The sequence below is a fragment of the Triturus cristatus genome, chromosome 1_1 (assembly GCF_964204655.1).
Source record: "Triturus cristatus chromosome 1_1, aTriCri1.1, whole genome shotgun sequence".
NCBI lineage: Eukaryota > Metazoa > Chordata > Amphibia > Caudata > Salamandridae > Triturus > Triturus cristatus.
The window spans coordinates 737,680,852-737,704,738 of NC_140579.1; positions in this window are offsets into that span (position 1 = coordinate 737,680,852).

A 23,887-nucleotide genomic window follows, 5' to 3' on the forward strand; every position below is an offset into this window, starting at 1 on the left:
CCATGTCTCTGTCCACTGCTGGGAGTCCTCTGCACCCACCCCTCATATTGCATGCCACTGCTGGGAGTCCTCTGCACCCACCCCTCATATTGCATGCCACTGCTGGGAGTCCTCTGCACCCACCCCCATATCTCTGTCCGCTGCCGGGAGTCCTCAACACCAACCCCTCATATTGCATGCCACTGCTGGGAGTCCTATGCACCCACCCCCATATATCTGTCCACTGCTGGGAGTCCTCTGCACCCACCCCTCATATTGCATGCCACTGCTGGGAGTCCTCTGCACCCACCCCCATATCTCTGTCCACTGCTGGGAGTCCTCTGCACCCACCCCTCATATTGCATGCCACTGCTGGTAGTCATATACACCCATCCCCATGTCTCTGTCCACTGCTGGGAATCAAATGCACCCACCCCCATGTTTCTGTCCACTGCTGGTAGTCATATGCACCCACCCCCATGTCTCTGTCCACTGCTGGGAGTCCTCTGCACCCACCCCTCATATTGCATGCCGCTGCTGGTAGTCCTATGCACCCACCCCCATGTTTCTGTCCACTGCTGGGAGTCACATGCACCCACCCCCATGTCTCTGTCCACTGCTGGGAGTCATATGCACCCACCCCCATGTCTCTGTCCACTGCTGGGAGTCCTCTGCACCCACCCCCATGTCTCTGTCCACTGCTGGGAGTCCTCTGCACCCACCCCTCATATTGCATGCCACTGCTGTGAGTCCTCTGCACCCACCCCCATATCTCTGTCCACTGCTGGGAGTCCTCTGCACCCACCCCTCATATTGCATGCCACTGCTGGGAGTCCTCTGCACCCACCCCCATATCTCTGTTCCCTGCTGGGAGTCCTCTGCACCCACCCCTTATATTGCATGCCACTGCTGGGAGTCCTCTGCACCCACCCCCATATCTCTGTCCACTGCTGGGAGTCCTCTGCACCCACCCCTCATATTGCATGCCACTGCTGGTAGTCATATATACCCATCCTCATGTCTCTGTGCACTGCTGGGAGTCCTCTGCACCCACCCCCATGTCTCTGTCCACTGCTGGTAGTCATATGCACACACCCCCATTTCTCTGTCCACTGCTGGGAGTCATATGCACCCACCCCCATTTTCTGTCCACTGCTGGTAGTCATATGCACCCACCCCCATGTCTCTGTCCACTGCTGGGAGTCCTCTGCACCCACCTCTCATATTGCCTGCCACTGCTGGGGGTCCTCTGCACCCACCCCCATATCTCTGTTCCCTGCTGGGAGTCCTCTGCACCCACCCCTCATATTGCATGCCACTGCTTGGAGTCCTTTGCACCCACCCTCTTATCTCTGTCCACTGCTGGGAGTCCTCTGCACCCACCCCTCATATTGCATGCCACTGCTGGTAGTCACATGCACCCACCCCCATGTCTCTGTCCACTGCTGGGAGTCATATGCACCCACCCCATGTCTCTGTCCACTGCTGGGAGTCATATGCACCCACCCCCATGTCTCTGTCCACTGCTGGGAGTCATATGCACCCACCCCCATGTCTCTGTCCACTGCTGGGAGTCCTCGGCACCCACCCCCATGTCTCTGTCCACTGCTGGGAGCCCTCTGCACCCACCCCCATATCTCTGTCCACTGCTGGGAGTCCTCTGCACCCACCCCTCATATTGCATGCCAATGCTGGGAGTCCTTTGCACCCACCCCCATATCTCTGTTCCCTGCTGGGAGTCCTCTGCACCCACCCCTCATATTGCATGCCACTGCTGGGAGTCCTCTGCACCCACCCCCATATCTCTGTCCACTGCTGGGAGTCCTCTGCACCCACCCCTCATATTGCATGCCACTGCTGGTAGTCATATACACCCATCCCCATGTCTCTGTCCACTGCTAGGAGTCATATGCACCCACCCCTATTTTTCTGTCCACTGCTGGTAGTCATATGCACCCACCCCCATGTCTCTGTCCACTGCTGGGAGTCATATACACCCATCCCCATGTCTCTGTGCACTGCTGGGAGTCATATGCACCCACCCCCATGTCTCTGTCCACTGCTGGAAGTCATATGCACACACCTCCATGTCTCTGTCCACTGCTGGGAGTCATATGCACCCACCCCCTTTTTTCTGTCCACTGCTGGTAGTCATATGCACCCACCCCCATGTCTCTGTCCACTGCTGGGAGTCCTCTGCACCCACCCCTCATATTGCATGCCACTGCTGGGAGTCCTCTGCACCCACCCCCATATCTCTGTCCACTGCTGGGAGTCCTCTGCACCCACCCCTCATATTGCATGCCACTGCTGGGAGTCCTCTGCACCCACCCCCATATCTCTGTCCACTGCTGGGAGTCCTCTGCACCCACCCCTCATATTGCATGCCACTGCTCGTAGTCATATGCACCCACCCCCATGTCTCTGTCCACTGCCGGGAGTCACATGCACCCACCCCCATGTCTCTGTCCACTGCTGGGAGTCCTCTGCACCCACCCCTCATATTGCATGCCACTGCTGGGAGTCCTCTGCACCCACCCCCATATCTCTGTTCCCTGCTGGGAGTCCTCTGCACCCACCCCTCATATTGCATGCCACTGCTGGGAGTCCTCTGCACCCACCCCCATATCGCTGTCCACTGCTGGGAGTCCTCTGCACCGACCCCTCATATTGCATGCCACTGCTGGTAGTCATATACACCCATCCCCATGTCTCTGTCCACTGCTGGGAGTCATATGCACCCACCCCCATTTTTCTGTCCACTGCTGGTAGTCATGTGCACCCGCCCCCATGTCTCTGTCCACTGCTGGGAGTCCTCTGCACCCACCCCTCATATTGCATGCCACTGCTGGGAGTCCTCTGCACCCACCCCCATATCTCTGTCCACTGCTGGGAGTCCTCTGCACCCACCCCTCATATTGCATGCCACTGATGGGAGTCCTCTGCACCCACCCCCATATCTCTGTCCACCGCTGGGAGTCACATGCCCCCACCCCCATGTCTCTGTCCACTGCTGGGAGTCATATGCACCCACCCCCATGTCTCTGTCCACTGCTGGGAGTCATATGAACCCACCCCCAATTTTCTGTCCACTGCTGGTAGTCATATGCACCCACCCCCATGTCTCTGTCCACTGCTGGGAGGCCTCTGCATCCACCCCTCATATTGCATGCCACTGCTGGTAGTCATATGCACCCACCCCCATGTCTCTGTCCACTGCTGGGAGTCACATGCACCCACCCCCATGTCTCTGTCCACTGCTGGGAGTCATATGCACCCACCCCCATGTCTCTGTCCACTGCTGGGAGTCCTCTCCACCCACCCCCATGTCTCTGTCCACTGCTAGGAGTCCTCTGCACCCACCCCTCATATTGCATGCCACTGCTGGGAGTCCTCTGCACCCACCCCCATATCTCTGTCCACTGCTGAGAGTCCTCTGCACCCACCCCTCATATTGCATGCCACTGCTGGGAGTCCTCTGCACCCACCCCCATATCTCTCTTCCCTGCTGGGAGTCCTCTGAACCCACCCTTCATATTACATGTCACTGCTGGGAGTCCTCTGCACCCACCCCCATATCTCTGTCCACTGCTGGGAGTCCTCTGCACCCACCCCTCATATTGCATGCCACTGCTGGTAGTCATATACACCCATCCCCATGTCTCTGTGCACTGCTGGGAGTCATATGCACCCACCCCCATGTCTCTGTCCACTGCTGGTAGTCATATGCACACACCTCCATGTCTCTGTCCACTGCTGGGAGTCATATGCACCCACCCCCTTTTTTCTGTCCACTGCTGGTAGTCATATGCACCCACCCCCATGTCTCTGTCCACTGCTGGGAGTCCTCTGCACCCACCCCTCATATTGCATGCCACTGCTGGGAGTCCTCTGCACCCACCCCCATATCTCTGTCCACTGCTGGGAGTCCTCTGCACCCACCCCTCATATTGCATGCCACTGCTCGTAGTCATATGCACCCACCCCCATGTCTCTGTCCACTGCCGGGAGTCACATGCACCCACCCCCATGTCTCTGTCCACTGCTGGGAGTCCTCTGCACCCACCCCTCATATTGCATGCCACTGCTGGGAGTCCTCTGCACCCACCCCCATATCTCTGTTCCCTGCTGGGAGTCCTCTGCACCCACCCCTCATATTGCATGCCACTGCTGGGAGTCCTCTGCACCCACCCCCATATCGCTGTCCACTGCTGGGAGTCCTCTGCACCGACCCCTCATATTGCATGCCACTGCTGGTAGTCATATACACCCATCCCCATGTCTCTGTCCACTGCTGGGAGTCATATGCACCCACCCCCATTTTTCTGTCCACTGCTGGTAGTCATATGCACCCGCCCCCATGTCTCTGTCCACTGCTGGGAGTCCTCTGCACCCACCCCTCATATTGCATGCCACTGCTGGGAGTCCTCTGCACCCACCCCCATATCTCTGTCCACTGCTGGGAGTCCTCTGCACCCACCCCTCATATTGCATGCCACTGATGGGAGTCCTCTGCACCCACCCCCATATCTCTGTCCACCGCTGGGAGTCACATGCCCCCACCCCCATGTCTCTGTCCACTGCTGGGAGTCATATACACCCATCCCCATGTCTCTGTCCACTGCTGGGAGTCATATGCACCCACCCCCATTTTTCTGTCCACTGCTGGTAGTCATATGCACCCACCCCCATGTCTCTGTCCACTGCTGGGAGTCCTCTGCACCCACCCCTCATATTGCATGCCACTGCTGGGAGTCCTCTGCACCCACCCCCATATCTCTGTCCACTGCTGGGAGTCCTCTGCACCCACCCCTCATATTGCATGCCACTGCTGGGAGTCCTCTGCACCCACCCCCATATCTCTGTCCACTGCTGGGAGTCCTCTGCACCCACCCCTCATATTGCATGCCACTGCTCGTAGTCATATGCACCCACCCCCATGTCTCTGTCCACTGCTGGGAGTCACATGCACCCACCCCCATGTCTCTGTCCACTGCTGGGAGTCCTCTGCACCCACCCCTCATATTGCATGCCGCTGCTGGTAGTCCTATGCACCCACCCCCATGTTTCTGTCCACTGCTGGGAGTCACATGCACCCACCCCCATGTCTCTGTCCACTGCTGGGAGTCATATGCACCCACCCCCATTTTTCTGTCCACTGCTGGTAGTCATATGCACCCACCCCCATGTCTCTGTCCACTGCTGGGAGTCCTCTGCACCCACCCCTCATATTGCATGCCACTGCTGGGAGTCCTCTGCACCCACCCCCATATCTCTGTTCCCTGCTGGGAGTCCTCTGCACCCACCCCTCATATTGCATACCACTGCTGGGACTCCTCTGCACCCACCCCCATATCTCTGTCCACTGCTGGGAGTCCTCTGCACCCCCCCCTCATATTGCATGCCACTGCTGGTAGTCATATACACCCATCCCCATGTATCTGTCCACTGCTCGGAGTCATATGCACCCACCCCCATGTCTCTGTCCACTGCTGGGAGTCACATGCACCCACCCCCATGTCTCTGTCCACTGCTGGGAGTCATATGCACCCACCCCCATGTCTCTGTCCACTGCTGGGAGTCCTCTCCACCCACCCCCATGTCTCTGTCCACTGCTAGGAGTCCTCTGCACCCACCCCTCATATTGCATGCCACTGCTGGGAGTCCTCTGCACCCACCCCCATATCTCTGTCCACTGCTGAGAGTCCTCTGCACCCAACCCTCATATTGCATGCCACTGCTGGGAGTCCTCTGCACCCACCCCCATATCTCTCTTCCCTGCTGGGAGTCCTCTGAACCCACCCTTCATATTACATGTCACTGCTGGGAGTCCTCTGCACCCACCCCCATATCTCTGTCCACTGCTGGGAGTCCTCTGCACCCACCCCTCATATTGCATGCCACTGCTGGTAGTCATATACACCCATCCCCATGTCTCTGTGCACTGCTGGGAGTCATATGCACCCACCCCCATGTCTCTGTCCACTGCTGGTAGTCATATGCACACACCTCCATGTCTCTGTCCACTGCTGGGAGTCATATGCACCCACCCCCTTTTTTCTGTCCACTGCTGGTAGTCATATGCACCCACCCCCATGTCTCTGTCCACTGCTGGGAGTCCTCTGCACCCACCCCTCATATTGCATGCCACTGCTGGGAGTCCTCTGCACCCACCCCCATATCTCTGTCCACTGCTGGGAGTCCTCTGCACCCACCCCTCATATTGCATGACACTGCTCGTAGTCATATGCACCCACCCCCATGTCTCTGTCCACTGCCGGGAGTCACATGCACCCACCCCCATGTCTCTGTCCACTGCTGGGAGTCCTCTGCACCCACCCCTCATATTGCATGCCACTGCTGGGAGTCCTCTGCACCCACCCCCATATCTCTGTTCCCTGCTGGGAGTCCTCTGCACCCACCCCTCATATTGCATGCCACTGCTGGGAGTCCTCTGCACCCACCCCCATATCGCTGTCCACTGCTGGGAGTCCTCTGCACCGACCCCTCATATTGCATGCCACTGCTGGTAGTCATATACACCCATCCCCATGTCTCTGTCCACTGCTGGGAGTCATATGCACCCACCCCCATTTTTCTGTCCACTGCTGGTAGTCATATGCACCCGCCCCCATGTCTCTGTCCACTGCTGGGAGTCCTCTGCACCCACCCCTCATATTGCATGCCACTGCTGGGAGTCCTCTGCACCCACCCCCATATCTCTGTCCACTGCTGGGAGTCCTCTGCACCCACCCCTCATATTGCATGCCACTGATGGGAGTCCTCTGCACCCACCCCCATATCTCTGTCCACCGCTGGGAGTCACATGCCCCCACCCCCATGTCTCTGTCCACTGCTGGGAGTCATATACACCCATCCCCATGTCTCTGTCCACTGCTGGGAGTCATATGCACCCACCCCCATTTTTCTGTCCACTGCTGGTAGTCATATGCACCCACCCCCATGTCTCTGTCCACTGCTGGGAGTCCTCTGCACCCACCCCTCATATTGCATGCCACTGCTGGGAGTCCTCTGCACCCACCCCCATATCTCTGTCCACTGCTGGGAGTCCTCTGCACCCACCCCTCATATTGCATGCCACTGCTGGGAGTCCTCTGCACCCACCCCCATATCTCTGTCCACTGCTGGGAGTCCTCTGCACCCACCCCTCATATTGCATGCCACTGCTCGTAGTCATATGCACCCACCCCCATGTCTCTGTCCACTGCTGGGAGTCACATGCACCCACCCCCATGTCTCTGTCCACTGCTGGGAGTCCTCTGCACCCACCCCTCATATTGCATGCCGCTGCTGGTAGTCCTATGCACCCACCCCCATGTTTCTGTCCACTGCTGGGAGTCACATGCACCCACCCCCATGTCTCTGTCCACTGCTGGGAGTCATATGCACCCACCCCCATTTTTCTGTCCACTGCTGGTAGTCATATGCACCCACCCCCATGTCTCTGTCCACTGCTGGGAGTCCTCTGCACCCACCCCTCATATTGCATGCCACTGCTGGGAGTCCTCTGCACCCACCCCCATATCTCTGTTCCCTGCTGGGAGTCCTCTGCACCCACCCCTCATATTGCATGCCACTGCTGGGACTCCTCTGCACCCACCCCCATATCTCTGTCCACTGCTGGGAGTCCTCTGCACCCCCCCCCTCATATTGCATGCCACTGCTGGTAGTCATATACACCCATCCCCATGTATCTGTCCACTGCTCGGAGTCATATGCACCCACCCCCATTTTTCTGTCCACTGCTGGTAGTCATATGCACCCACCCCCATGTCTCTGTCCACTGCTGGGAGTCCTCTGCACCCACCCCTCATATTGCATGCCACTGCTGGGAGTCCCCTGCACCCACCCCCATATATCTGTCCACTGCTGGGAGTCCTCTGCACCCACCCCTCATATTGCATGCCACTGCTGGGAGTCCTCTGCACCCACCCCCATATCTCTGTCAGCTGCTGGGAGTCCTCTGCACCCACCACTCATATTGCATGCCACTGCTGGTAGTCATATGCACCCACCCCCATGTCTCTGTCTACTGCTGGGAGTCACATGCACCCACCCCCATGTCTCTGTCCACTGCTGGGAGTCATATGCACTCACCCCCATGTCTCTGTCCACTGCTGGGAGTCCTCTGCACCCACCCCCATGTCTCTGTCCACTGCTGGGAGTCCTCTGCACCCACCCCTCATATTTCATGCCACTGCTGGGAGTCCTCTGCACCCACCCCCATATCTCTGTCCACTGCTGGGAGTCCTCTGCACCCACCCCTCATATTGCATGCCACTGCTGGTAGTCATATACACCCATCCACATGTCTCTGTCTACTGCTGGGAGTCATATGCACCCACCCCCATTTTTCTGTCCACTGCTGGTAGTCATATGCACCCACCCCCATGTCTCTGTCCACTGCTGGGAGTCCTCTGCACCCACCCCTCATATTGCATGCCACTGCTGGGAGTCCTCTGCACCCACCCCTCATATTGCATGCCACTGCTGGGAGTCCTCTGCACCCACCCCCATATCTCTGTCCGCTGCCGGGAGTCCTCAACACCAACCCCTCATATTGCATGCCACTGCTGGGAGTCCTATGCACCCACCCCCATATATCTGTCCACTGCTGGGAGTCCTCTGCACCCACCCCTCATATTGCATGCCACTGCTGGGAGTCCTCTGCACCCACCCCCATATCTCTGTCCACTGCTGGGAGTCCTCTGCACCCACCCCTCATATTGCATGCCACTGCTGGTAGTCATATACACCCATCCCCATGTCTCTGTCCACTGCTGGGAATCAAATGCACCCACCCCCATGTTTCTGTCCACTGCTGGTAGTCATATGCACCCACCCCCATGTCTCTGTCCACTGCTGGGAGTCCTCTGCACCCACCCCTCATATTGCATGCCGCTGCTGGTAGTCCTATGCACCCACCCCCATGTTTCTGTCCACTGCTGGGAGTCACATGCACCCACCCCCATGTCTCTGTCCACTGCTGGGAGTCATATGCACCCACCCCCATGTCTCTGTCCACTGCTGGGAGTCCTCTGCACCCACCCCCATGTCTCTGTCCACTGCTGGGAGTCCTCTGCACCCACCCCTCATATTGCATGCCACTGCTGTGAGTCCTCTGCACCCACCCCCATATCTCTGTCCACTGCTGGGAGTCCTCTGCACCCACCCCTCATATTGCATGCCACTGCTGGGAGTCCTCTGCACCCACCCCCATATCTCTGTTCCCTGCTGGGAGTCCTCTGCACCCACCCCTTATATTGCATGCCACTGCTGGGAGTCCTCTGCACCCACCCCCATATCTCTGTCCACTGCTGGGAGTCCTCTGCACCCACCCCTCATATTGCATGCCACTGCTGGTAGTCATATATACCCATCCTCATGTCTCTGTGCACTGCTGGGAGTCCTCTGCACCCACCCCCATGTCTCTGTCCACTGCTGGTAGTCATATGCACACACCCCCATTTCTCTGTCCACTGCTGGGAGTCATATGCACCCACCCCCATTTTCTGTCCACTGCTGGTAGTCATATGCACCCACCCCCATGTCTCTGTCCACTGCTGGGAGTCCTCTGCACCCACCTCTCATATTGCCTGCCACTGCTGGGGGTCCTCTGCACCCACCCCCATATCTCTGTTCCCTGCTGGGAGTCCTCTGCACCCACCCCTCATATTGCATGCCACTGCTTGGAGTCCTTTGCACCCACCCTCTTATCTCTGTCCACTGCTGGGAGTCCTCTGCACCCACCCCTCATATTGCATGCCACTGCTGGTAGTCACATGCACCCACCCCCATGTCTCTGTCCACTGCTGGGAGTCATATGCACCCACCCCATGTCTCTGTCCACTGCTGGGAGTCATATGCACCCACCCCCATGTCTCTGTCCACTGCTGGGAGTCATATGCACCCACCCCCATGTCTCTGTCCACTGCTGGGAGTCCTCGGCACCCACCCCCATGTCTCTGTCCACTGCTGGGAGCCCTCTGCACCCACCCCCATATCTCTGTCCACTGCTGGGAGTCCTCTGCACCCACCCCTCATATTGCATGCCAATGCTGGGAGTCCTTTGCACCCACCCCCATATCTCTGTTCCCTGCTGGGAGTCCTCTGCACCCACCCCTCATATTGCATGCCACTGCTGGGAGTCCTCTGCACCCACCCCCATATCTCTGTCCACTGCTGGGAGTCCTCTGCACCCACCCCTCATATTGCATGGCACTGCTGGTAGTCATATACACCCATCCCCATGTCTCTGTCCACTGCTGGGAGTCATATGCACCCACCCCTATTTTTCTGTCCACTGCTGGTAGTCATATGCACCCACCCCCATGTCTCTGTCCACTGCTGGGAGTCCTCTGCACCCACCCCTCATATTGCATGCCACTGCTGGGAGTCCTCTGCACCCACCCCCATATCTCTGTCCACTGCTGGGAGTCCTCTGCACCCACCCCTCATATTGCATGCCACTGCTGGGAGTCCTCTGCACCCACCCCCATATCTCTGTCCACTGCTGGGAGTCCTCTGCACCCACCCCTCATATTGCATGCCACTGCTCGTAGTCATATGCACCCACCCCCATGTCTCTGTCCACTGCTGGGAGTCACATGCACCCACCCCCATGTCTCTGTCCACTGCTGGGAGTCCTCTGCACCCACCTCTCATATTGCATGCCACTGCTGGGAGTCCTCTTTACCCACCCCCATATCTCTGTTCCCTGCTGGGAGTCCTCTGCACCCACCCCTCATATTGCATGCCACTGCTGGGACTCCTCTGCACCCACCCCCATATCTCTGTCCACTGCTGGGAGTCCTCTGCACCCCCCCCTCATATTGCATGCCACTGCTGGTAGTCATATACACCCATCCCCATGTATCTGTCCACTGCTGGGAGTCATATGCACCCACCCCCATTTTTCTGTCCACTGCTGGTAGTCATATGCACCCACCCCCATGTCTCTGTCCACTGCTGGGAGTCCTCTGCACCCACCCCTCATATTGCATGCCACTGCTGGGAGTCCTCTGCACCCACCCCCATATCTCTGTCCACTGCTGGGAGTCCTCTGCACCCACCCCTCATATTGCATGCCACTGCTGGGAGTCCTCTGCACCCACCCCCATATCTCTGTCCACTGCTGGGAGTCCTCTGCACCCACCACTCATATTGCATGCCACTGCTGGTAGTCATATGCACCCACCCCCATGTCTCTGTCTACTGCTGGGAGTCACATGCACCCACCCCCATGTCTCTGTCCACTGCTGGGAGTCATATGCACCCACCCCCATGTCTCTGTCCACTGCTGGGAGTCCTCTGCACCCACCCCCATGTCTCTGTCCACTGCTGGGAGTCCTCTGCACCCACCCCTCATATTGCATGCCACTGCTGGGAGTCCTCTGCACCCACCCCCATATCTCTGTCCACTGCTGGGAGTCCTCTGCACCCACCCCTCATATTGCATGCCACTGCTGGTAGTCATATACACCCATCCACATGTCTCTGTCTACTGCTGGGAGTCATATGCACCCACCCCCATTTTTCTGTCCACTGCTGGTAGTCATATGCACCCACCCCCATGTCTCTGTCCACTGCTGGGAGTCCTCTGCACCCACCTCTCATATTGCATGCCACTGCTGGGAGTCCTCTGCACCCACCCCTCATATTGCATGCCACTGCTGGGAGTCCTCTGCACCCACCCCCATATCTCTGTCCGCTGCCGGGAGTCCTCAACACCAACCCCTCATATTGCATGCCACTGCTGGGAGTCCTATGCACCCACCCCCATATATCTGTCCACTGCTGGGAGTCCTCTGCACCCACCCCTCATATTGCATGCCACTGCTGGGAGTCCTCTGCACCCACCCCCATATCTCTGTCCACTGCTGGGAGTCCTCTGCACCCACCCCTCATATTGCATGCCACTGCTGGTAGTCATATACACCCATCCCCATGTCTCTGTCCACTGCTGGGAATCAAATGCACCCACCCCCATGTTTCTGTCCACTGCCGGTAGTCATATGCACCCACCCCCATGTCTCTGTCCACTGCTGGGAGTCCTCTGCACCCACCCCTCATATTGCATGCCGCTGCTGGTAGTCCTATGCACCCACCCCCATGTTTCTGTCCACTGCTGGGAGTCATATGCACCCACCCCCATGTCTCTGTCCACTGCTGGGAGTCATATGCACCCACCCCCATGTCTCTGTCCACTGCTGGGAGTCCTCGGCACCCACCCCCATGTCTCTGTCCACTGCTGGGAGCCCTCTGCACCCACCCCCATATCTCTGTCCACTGCTGGGAGTCCTCTGCACCCACCCCTCATATTGCATGCCACTGCTGGGAGTCCTTTGCACCCACCCCCATGTCTCTGTTCCCTGCTGGGAGTCCTCTGCACCCACCCCTCATATTGCATGCCACTGCTGGGAGTCCTCTGCACCCACCCCCATATCTCTGTCCACTGCTGGGAGTCCTCTGCACCCACCCCTCATATTGCATGCCACTGCTGGTAGTCATATACACCCATCCCCATGTCTCTGTCCACTGCTGGGAGTCATATGCACCCACCCCCATTTTTCTGTCCACTGCTGGTAGTCATATTCACCCACCCCCATGTCTCTGTCCACTGCTGGGAGTCCTCTGCACCCACCCCTCATATTGCATGCCACTGCTGGGAGTCCTCTGCACCCACCCCCATATCTCTGTCCACTGCTGGGAGTCCTCTGCACCCACCCCTCATATTGCATGCCACTGCTGGGAGTCCTCTGCACCCACCCCCATATCTCTGTCCACTGCTGGGAGTCCTCTGCACCCACCCCTCATATTGCATGCCACTGCTCGTAGTCATATGCACCCACCCCCATGTCTCTGTCCACTGCTGGGAGTCACATGCACCCACCCCCATGTCTCTGTCCACTGCTGGGAGTCCTCTGCACCCACCCCTCATATTGCATGCCACTGCTGGGAGTCCTCTGCACCCACCCCCATATCTCTGTCCACTGCTGAGAGTCCTCTGCACCCACCCCTCATATTGCATGCCACTGCTGGGAGTCCTCTGCACCCACCCCCATATCTCTCTTCCCTGCTGGGAGTCCTCTGAACCCACCCTTCATATTGCATGTCACTGCTGGGAGTCCTCTGCACCCACCCCCATATCTCTGTCCACTGCTGGGAGTCCTCTGCACCCACCCCTCATATTGCATGCCACTGCTGGTAGTCATATACACCCATCCCCATGTCTCTGTGCACTGCTGGGAGTCATATGCACCCACCCCCATGTCTCTGTCCACTGCTGGTAGTCATATGCACACACCTCCATGTCTCTGTCCACTGCTGGGAGTCATATGCACCCACCCCCTTTTTTCTGTCCACTGCTGGTAGTCATATGCACCCACCCCCATGTCTCTGTCCACTGCTGGGAGTCCTCTGCACCCACCCCTCATATTGCATGCCACTGCTGGGAGTCCTCTGCACCCACCCCCATATCTCTGTCCACTGCTGGGAGTCCTCTGCACCCACCCCTCATATTGCATGCCACTGCTGGGAGTCCTCTGCACCCACCCCCATATCTCTGTCCACTGCTGGGAGTCCTCTGCACCCACCCCTCATATTGCATGCCACTGCTCGTAGTCATATGCACCCACCCCCATGTCTCTGTCCACTGCCGGGAGTCACATGCACCCACCCCCATGTCTCTGTCCACTGCTGGGAGTCCTCTGCACCCACCCCTCATATTGCATGCCACTGCTGGGAGTCCTCTGCACCCACCCCCATATCTCTGTTCCCTGCTGGGAGTCCTCTGCACCCACCCCTCATATTGCATGCCACTGCTGGGAGTCCTCTGCACCCACCCCCATATCGCTGTCCACTGCTGGGAGTCCTCTGCACCGACCCCTCATATTGCATGCCACTGCTGGTAGTCATATACACCCATCCCCATGTCTCTGTCCACTGCTGGGAGTCATATGCACCCACCCCCATTTTTCTGTCCACTGCTGGTAGTCATATGCACCCGCCCCCATGTCTCTGTCCACTGCTGGGAGTCCTCTGCACCCACCCCTCATATTGCATGCCACTGCTGGGAGTCCTCTGCACCCACCCCCATATCTCTGTCCACTGCTGGGAGTCCTCTGCACCCACCCCTCATATTGCATGCCACTGATGGGAGTCCTCTGCACCCACCCCCATATCTCTGTCCACCGCTGGGAGTCACATGCCCCCACCCCCATGTCTCTGTCCACTGCTGGGAGTCATATACACCCATCCCCATGTCTCTGTCCACTGCTGGGAGTCATATGCACCCACCCCCATTTTTCTGTCCACTGCTGGTAGTCATATGCACCCACCCCCATGTCTCTGTCCACTGCTGGGAGTCCTCTGCACCCACCCCTCATATTGCATGCCACTGCTGGGAGTCCTCTGCACCCACCCCCATATCTCTGTCCACTGCTGGGAGTCCTCTGCACCCACCCCTCATATTGCATGCCACTGCTGGGAGTCCTCTGCACCCACCCCCATATCTCTGTCCACTGCTGGGAGTCCTCTGCACCCACCCCTCATATTGCATGCCACTGCTCGTAGTCATATGCACCCACCCCCATGTCTCTGTCCACTGCTGGGAGTCATATGCACCCACCCCCATGTCTCTGTCCACTGCTGGGAGTCCTCGGCACCCACCCCCATGTCTCTGTCCACTGCTGGGAGCCCTCTGCACCCACCCCCATATCTCTGTCCACTGCTGGGAGTCCTCTGCACCCACCCCTCATATTGCATGCCAATGCTGGGAGTCCTTTGCACCCACCCCCATATCTCTGTTCCCTGCTGGGAGTCCTCTGCACCCACCCCTCATATTGCATGCCACTGCTGGGAGTCCTCTGCACCCACCCCCATATCTCTGTCCACTGCTGGGAGTCCTCTGCACCCAGCCCTCATATTGCATGCCACTGCTGGTAGTCATATACACCCATCCCCATGTCTCTGTCCACTGCTGGGAGTCATATGCACCCACCCCCATTTTTCTGTCCACTGCTGGTAGTCATATGCACCCACCCCCATGTCTCTGTCCACTGCTGGGAGTCCTCTGCACCCACCCCTCATATTGTATGCCACTGCTGGGAGTCCTCTGCACCCACCCCCATATCTCTGTCCACTGCTGGGAGTCCTCTGCACCCACCCCTCATATTGCATGCCACTGCTGGGAGTCCTCTGCACCCACCCCCATATCTCTGTCCACTGCTGGGAGTCCTCTGCACCCACCCCTCATATTGCATGCCACTGCTCGTAGTCATATGCACCCACCCCCATGTCTCTGTCCACTGCTGGGAGTCACATGCACCCACCCCCATGTCTCTGTCCACTGCTGGGAGTCCTCTGCACCCACCCCTCATATTGCATGCCACTGCTGGGAGTCCTCTGCACCCACCCCCATATCTCTGTTCCCTGCTGGGAGTCCTCTGCACCCACCCCTCATATTGCATGCCACTGCTGGGACTCCTCTGCACCCACCCCCATATCTCTGTCCACTGCTGGGAGTCCTCTGCACCCCCCCCTCATATTGCATGCCACTGCTGGTAGTCATATACACCCATCCCCATGTATCTGTCCACTGCTGGGAGTCATATGCACCCACCCCCATTTTTCTGTCCACTGCTGGTAGTCATATGCACCCACCCCCATGTCTCTGTCCACTGCTGGGAGTCCTCTGCACCCACCCCTCAAATTGCATGCCACTGCTGGGAGTCCTCTGCACCCACCCCCATATCTCTGTCCACTGCTGGGAGTCCTCTGCACCCACCCCTCATATTGCATGCCACTGCTGGGAGTCCTCTGCACCCACCCCCATATCTCTGTCCACTGCTGGGAGTCCTCTGCACCCACCACTCATATTGCATGCCACTGCTGGTAGTTATATGCACCCACCCCCATGTCTCTGTCTACTGCTGGGAGTCACATGCACCCACCCCCATGTCTCTGTCCACTGCTGGGAGTCATATGCACCCACCCCCATGTCTCTGTCCACTGCTGGGAGTCCTCTGCACCCACCCCCATGCCTCTGTCCACTGCTGGGAGTCCTCTGCACCCACCCCTCATATTGCATGCCACTGCTGGGAGTCCTCTGCACCCACCCCCATATCTCTGTCCACTGCTGGGAGTCCTCTGCACCCACCCCTCATATTGCATGCCACTGCTGGTAGTCATATACACCCATCCCCATGTCTCTGTCCACTGCTGGGAGTCATATGAACCCACCCCCAATTTTCTGTCCACTGCTGGTAGTCATATGCACCCACCCCCATGTCTCTGTCCACTGCTGGGAGTCCTCTGCACCCACCCCTCATATTGCATGCCACTGCTGGTAGTCATATGCACCCACCCCCATGTCTCTGTCCACTGCTGGGAGTCACATGCACCCACCCCCATGTCTCTGTCCACTGCTGGGAGTCATATGCACCCACCCCCATGTCTCTGTCCACTGCTGGGAGTCCTCTCCACCCACCCCCATGTCTCTGTCCACTGCTAGGAGTCCTCTGCACCCACCCCTCATATTGCATGCCACTGCTGGGAGTCCTCTGCACCCACCCCCATATCTCTGTCCACTGCTGAGAGTCCTCTGCACCCATCCCTCATATTGCATGCCACTGCTGGGAGTCCTCTGCACCCACCCCCATATCTCTCTTCCCTGCTGGGAGTCCTCTGAACCCACCCTTCATATTGCATGTCACTGCTGGGAGTCCTCTGCACCCACCCCCATATCTCTGTCCACTGCTGGGAGTCCTCTGCACCCACCCCTCATATTGCATGCCACTGCTGGTAGTCATATACACCCATCCCCATGTCTCTGTGCACTGCTGGGAGTCATATGCACCCACCCCCATGTCTCTGTCCACTGCTGGAAGTCATATGCACACACCTCCATGTCTCTGTCCACTGCTGGGAGTCATATGCACCCACCCCCTTTTTTCTGTCCACTGCTGGTAGTCATATGCACCCACCCCCATGTCTCTGTCCACTGCTGGGAGTCCTCTGCACCCACCCCTCATATTGCATGCCACTGCTGGGAGTCCTCTGCACCCACCCCCATATCTCTGTCCACTGCTGGGAGTCCTCTGCACCCACCCCTCATATTGCATGCCACTGCTGGGAGTCCTCTGCACCCACCCCCATATCTCTGTCCACTGCTGGGAGTCCTCTGCACCCACCCCTCATATTGCATGCCACTGCTCGTAGTCATATGCACCCACCCCCATGTCTCTGTCCACTGCCGGGAGTCACATGCACCCACCCCCATGTCTCTGTCCACTGCTGGGAGTCCTCTGCACCTACCCCTCATATTGCATGCCACTGCTGGGAGTCCTCTGCACCCACCCCCATATCTCTGTTCCCTGCTGGGAGTCCTCTGCACCCACCCCTCATATTGCATGCCACTGCTGGGAGTCCTCTGCACCCACCCCCATATCGCTGTCCACTGCTGGGAGTCCTCTGCACCGACCCCTCATATTGCATGCCACTGCTGGTAGTCATATACACCCATCCCCATGTCTCTGTCCACTGCTGGGAGTCATATGCACCCACCCCCATTTTTCTGTCCACTGCTGGTAGTCATATGCACCCGCCCCCATGTCTCTGTCCACTGCTGGGAGTCCTCTGCACCCACCCCTCATATTGCATGCCACTGCTGGGAGTCCTCTGCACCCACCCCCATATCTCTGTCCACTGCTGGGAGTCCTCTGCACCCACCCCTCATATTGCATGCCACTGATGGGAGTCCTCTGCACCCACCCCCATATCTCTGTCCACCGCTGGGAGTCACATGCCCCCACCCCCATGTCTCTGTCCACTGCTGGGAGTCATATGCACCCACCCCCATGTCTCTGTCCACTGCTGGGAGTCATATGAACCCACCCCCAATTTTCTGTCCACTGCTGGTAGTCATATGCACCCACCCCCATGTCTCTGTCCACTGCTGGGAGGCCTCTGCATCCACCCCTCATATTGCATGCCACTGCTGGTAGTCATATGCACCCACCCCCATGTCTCTGTCCACTGCTGGGAGTCACATGCACCCACCCCCATGTCTCTGTCCACTGCTGGGAGTCATATGCACCCACCCCCATGTCTCTGTCCACTGCTGGGAGTCCTCTCCACCCACCCCCATGTCTCTGTCCACTGCTAGGAGTCCTCTGCACCCACCCCTCATATTGCATGCCACTGCTGGGAGTCCTCTGCACCCACCCCCATATCTCTGTCCACTGCTGAGAGTCCTCTGCACCCACCCCTCATATTGCATGCCACTGCTGGGAGTCCTCTGCACCCACCCCCATATCTCTCTTCCCTGCTGGGGGTCCTCTGAACCCACCCTTCATATTGCATGTCACTGCTGGGAGTCCTCTGCACCCACCCCCATATCTCTGTCCACTGCTGGGAGTCCTCTGCACCCACCCCTCATATTGCATGCCACTGCTGGTAGTCATATACACCCATCCCCATGTCTCTGTGCACTGCTGGGAGTCATATGCACCCACCCCCATGTCTCTGTCCACTGCTGGTAGTCATATGCACACACCTCCATGTCTCTGTCCACTGCTGGGAGTCATATGCACCCACCCCCTTTTTTCTGTCCACTGCTGGTAGTCATATGCACCCACCCCCATGTCTCTGTCCACTGCTGGGAGTCCTCTGCACCCACCCCTCATATTGCATGCCACTGCTGGGAGTCCTCTGCACCCACCCCCATATCTCTGTCCACTGCTGGGAGTCCTCTGCACCCACCCCTCATATTGCATGCCACTGCTGGGAGTCCTCTGCACCCACCCCCATATCTCTGTCCACTGCTGGGAGTCCTCTGCACCCACCACTCATATTGCATGCCACTGCTGGTAGTCATATGCACCCACCCCCATGTCTCTGTCTACTGCTGGGAGTCACATGCACCCACCCCCATGTCTCTGTCCACTGCTGGGAGTCATATGCACTCACCCCCATGTCTCTGTCCACTGCTGGGAGTCCTCTGCACCCACCCCCATGTCTCTGTCCACTGCTGGGAGTCCTCTGCACCCACCCCTCATATTTCATGCCACTGCTGGGAGTCCTCTGCACCCACCCCCATATCTCTGTCCACTGCTGGGAGTCCTCTGCACCCACCCCTCATATTGCATGCCACTGCTGGTAGTCATATACACCCATCCACATGTCTCTGTCTACTGCTGGGAGTCATATGCACCCACCCCCATTTTTCTGTCCACTGCTGGTAGTCATATGCACCCACCCCCATGTCTCTGTCCACTGCTGGGAGTCCTCTGCACCCACCCCTCATATTGCATGCCACTGCTGGGAGTCCTCTGCACCCACCCCTCATATTGCATGCCACTGCTGGGAGTCCTCTGCACCCACCCCCATATCTCTGTCCGCTGCCGGGAGTCCTCAACACCAACCCCTCATATTGCATGCCACTGCTGGGAGTCCTATGCACCCACCCCCATATATCTGTCCACTGCTGGGAGTCCTCTGCACCCACCCCTCATATTGCATGCCACTGCTGGGAGTCCTCTGCACCCACCCCCATATCTCTGTCCACTGCTGGGAGTCCTCTGCACCCACCCCTCATATTGCATGCCACTGCTGGTAGTCATATACACCCATCCCCATGTCTCTGTCCACTGCTGGGAATCAAATGCACCCACCCCCATGTTTCTGTCCACTGCTGGTAGTCATATGCACCCACCCCCATGTCTCTGTCCACTGCTGGGAGTCCTCTGCACCCACCCCTCATATTGCATGCCGCTGCTGGTAGTCCTATGCACCCACCCCCATGTTTCTGTCCACTGCTGGGAGTCACATGCACCCACCCCCATGTCTCTGTCCACTGCTGGGAGTCATATGCACCCACCCCCATGTCTCTGTCCACTGCTGGGAGTCCTCTGCACCCACCCCCATGTCTCTGTCCACTGCTGGGAGTCCTCTGCACCCACCCCTCATATTGCATGCCACTGCTGTGAGTCCTCTGCACCCACCCCCATATCTCTGTCCACTGCTGGGAGTCCTCTGCACCCACCCCTCATATTGCATGCCACTGCTGGGAGTCCTCTGCACCCACCCCCATATCTCTGTTCCCTGCTGGGAGTCCTCTGCACCCACCCCTTATATTGCATGCCACTGCTGGGAGTCCTCTGCACCCACCCCCATATCTCTGTCCACTGCTGGGAGTCCTCTGCACCCACCCCTCATATTGCATGCCACTGCTGGTAGTCATATATACCCATCCTCATGTCTCTGTGCACTGCTGGGAGTCCTCTGCACCCACCCCCATGTCTCTGTCCACTGCTGGTAGTCATATGCACACACCCCCATTTCTCTGTCCACTGCTGGGAGTCATATGCACCCACCCCCATTTTCTGTCCACTGCTGGTAGTCATATGCACCCACCCCCATGTCTCTGTCCACTGCTGGGAGTCCTCTGCACCCACCTCTCATATTGCCTGCCACTGCTGGGGGTCCTCTGCACCCACCCCCATATCTCTGTTCCCTGCTGGGAGTCCTCTGCACCCACCCCTCATATTGCATGCCACTGCTTGGAGTCCTTTGCACCCACCCTCTTATCTCTGTCCACTGCTGGGAGTCCTCTGCACCCACCCCTCATATTGCATGCCACTGCTGGTAGTCACATGCACCCACCCCCATGTCTCTGTCCACTGCTGGGAGTCATATGCACCCACCCCATGTCTCTGTCCACTGCTGGGAGTCATATGCACCCACCCCCATGTCTCTGTCCACTGCTGGGAGTCATATGCACCCACCCCCATGTCTCTGTCCACTGCTGGGAGTCCTCGGCACCCACCCCCATGTCTCTGTCCACTGCTGGGAGCCCTCTGCACCCACCCCCATATCTCTGTCCACTGCTGGGAGTCCTCTGCACCCACCCCTCATATTGCATGCCAATGCTGGGAGTCCTTTGCACCCACCCCCATATCTCTGTTCCCTGCTGGGAGTCCTCTGCACCCACCCCTCATATTGCATGCCACTGCTGGGAGTCCTCTGCACCCACCCCCATATCTCTGTCCACTGCTGGGAGTCCTCTGCACCCACCCCTCATATTGCATGCCACTGCTGGTAGTCATATACACCCATCCCCATGTCTCTGTCCACTGCTGGGAGTCATATGCACCCACCCCTATTTTTCTGTCCACTGCTGGTAGTCATATGCACCCACCCCCATGTCTCTGTCCACTGCTGGGAGTCCTCTGCACCCACCCCTCATATTGCATGCCACTGCTGGGAGTCCTCTGCACCCACCCCCATATCTCTGTCCACTGCTGGGAGTCCTCTGCACCCACCCCTCATATTGCATGCCACTGCTGGGAGTCCTCTGCACCCACCCCCATATCTCTGTCCACTGCTGGGAGTCCTCTGCACCCACCCCTCATATTGCATGCCACTGCTCGTAGTCATATGCACCCACCCCCATGTCTCTGTCCACTGCTGGGAGTCACATGCACCCACCCCCATGTCTCTGTCCACTGCTGGGAGTCCTCTGCACCCACCTCTCATATTGCATGCCACTGCTGGGAGTCCTCTTTACCCACCCCCATATCTCTGTTCCCTGCTGGGAGTCCTCTGCACCCACCCCTCATATTGCATGCCACTGCTGGGACTCCTCTGCACCCACCCCCATATCTCTGTCCACTGCTGGGAGTCCTCTGCACCCCCCCTCATATTGCATGCCACTGCTGGTAGTCATATACACCCATCCCCATGTATCTGTCCACTGCTGGGAGTCATATGCACCCACCCCCATTTTTCTGTCCACTGCTGGTAGTCATATGCACCCACCCCCATGTCTCTGTCCACTGCTGGGAGTCCTCTGCACCCACCCCTCATATTGCATGCCACTGCTGGGAGTCCTCTGCACCCACCCCCATATCTCTGTCCACTGCTGGGAGTCCTCTGCACCCACCCCTCATATTGCATGCCACTGCTGGGAGTCCTCTGCACCCACCCCCATATCTCTGTCCACTGCTGGGAGTCCTCTGCACCCACCACTCATATTGCATGCCACTGCTGGTAGTCATATGCACCCACCCCCATGTCTCTGTCTACTGCTGGGAGTCACATGCACCCACCCCCATGTCTCTGTCCACTGCTGGGAGTCATATGCACCCACCCCCATGTCTCTGTCCACTGCTGGGAGTCCTCTGCACCCACCCCCATGTCTCTGTCCACTGCTGGGAGTCCTCTGCACCCACCCCTCATATTGCATGCCACTGCTGGGAGTCCTCTGCACCCACCCCCATATCTCTGTCCACTGCTGGGAGTCCTCTGCACCCACCCCTCATATTGCATGCCACTGCTGGTAGTCATATACACCCATCCACATGTCTCTGTCTACTGCTGGGAGTCATATGCACCCACCCCCATTTTTCTGTCCACTGCTGGTAGTCATATGCACCCACCCCCATGTCTCTGTCCACTGCTGGGAGTCCTCTGCACCCACCTCTCATATTGCATGCCACTTCTGGGAGTCCTCTGCACCCACCCCTCATATTGCATGCCACTGCTGGGAGTCCTCTGCACCCACCCCCATATCTCTGTCCGCTGCCGGGAGTCCTCAACACCAACCCCTCATATTGCATGCCACTGCTGGGAGTCCTATGCACCCACCCCCATATATCTGTCCACTGCTGGGAGTCCTCTGCACCCACCCCTCATATTGCATGCCACTGCTGGGAGTCCTCTGCACCCACCCCCATATCTCTGTCCACTGCTGGGAGTCCTCTGCACCCACCCCTCATATTGCATGCCACTGCTGGTAGTCATATACACCCATCCCCATGTCTCTGTCCACTGCTGGGAATCAAATGCACCCACCCCCATGTTTCTGTCCACTGCCGGTAGTCATATGCACCCACCCCCATGTCTCTGTCCACTGCTGGGAGTCCTCTGCACCCACCCCTCATATTGCATGCCGCTGCTGGTAGTCCTATGCACCCACCCCCATGTTTCTGTCCACTGCTGGGAGTCATATACACCCACTCCCATGTCTCTGTCCACTGCTGGGAGTCATATGCACCCACCCCCATGTCTCTGTCCACTGCTGGGAGTCCTCGGCACCCACCCCCATGTCTCTGTCCACTGCTGGGAGCCCTCTGCACCCACCCCCATATCTCTGTCCACTGCTGGGAGTCCTCTGCACCCACCCCTCATATTGCATGCCACTGCTGGGAGTCCTTTGCACCCACCCCCATGTCTCTGTTCCCTGCTGGGAGTCCTCTGCACCCACCCCTCATATTGCATGCCACTGCTGGGAGTCCTCTGCACCCACCCCCATATCTCTGTCCACTGCTGGGAGTCCTCTGCACCCACCCCTCATATTGCATGCCACTGCTGGTAGTCATATACACCCATCCCCATGTCTCTGTCCACTGCTGGGAGTCATATGCACCCACCCCCATTTTTCTGTCCACTGCTGGTAGTCATATGCACCCACCCCCATGTCTCTGTCCACTGCTGGGAGTCCTCTGCACCCACCCCTCATATTGCATGCCACTGCTGGGAGTCCTCTGCACCCACCCCCATATCTCTGTCCACTGCTGGGAGTCCTCTGCACCCACCCCTCATATTGCATGCCACTGCTGGGAGTCCTCTGCACCCACCCCCATATCTCTGTCCACTGCTGGGAGTCCTCTGCACCCACCCCTCATATTGCATGCCACTGCTCGTAGTCATATGCACCCACCCCCATGTCTCTGTCCACTGCTGGGAGTCACATGCACCCACCCCCATGTCTCTGTCCACTGCTGGGAGTCCTCTGCACCCACCCCTCATATTGCATGCCACTGCTGGGAGTCCTCTGCACCCACCCCCATATCTCTGTTCCCTGCTGGGAGTCCTCTGCACCCAC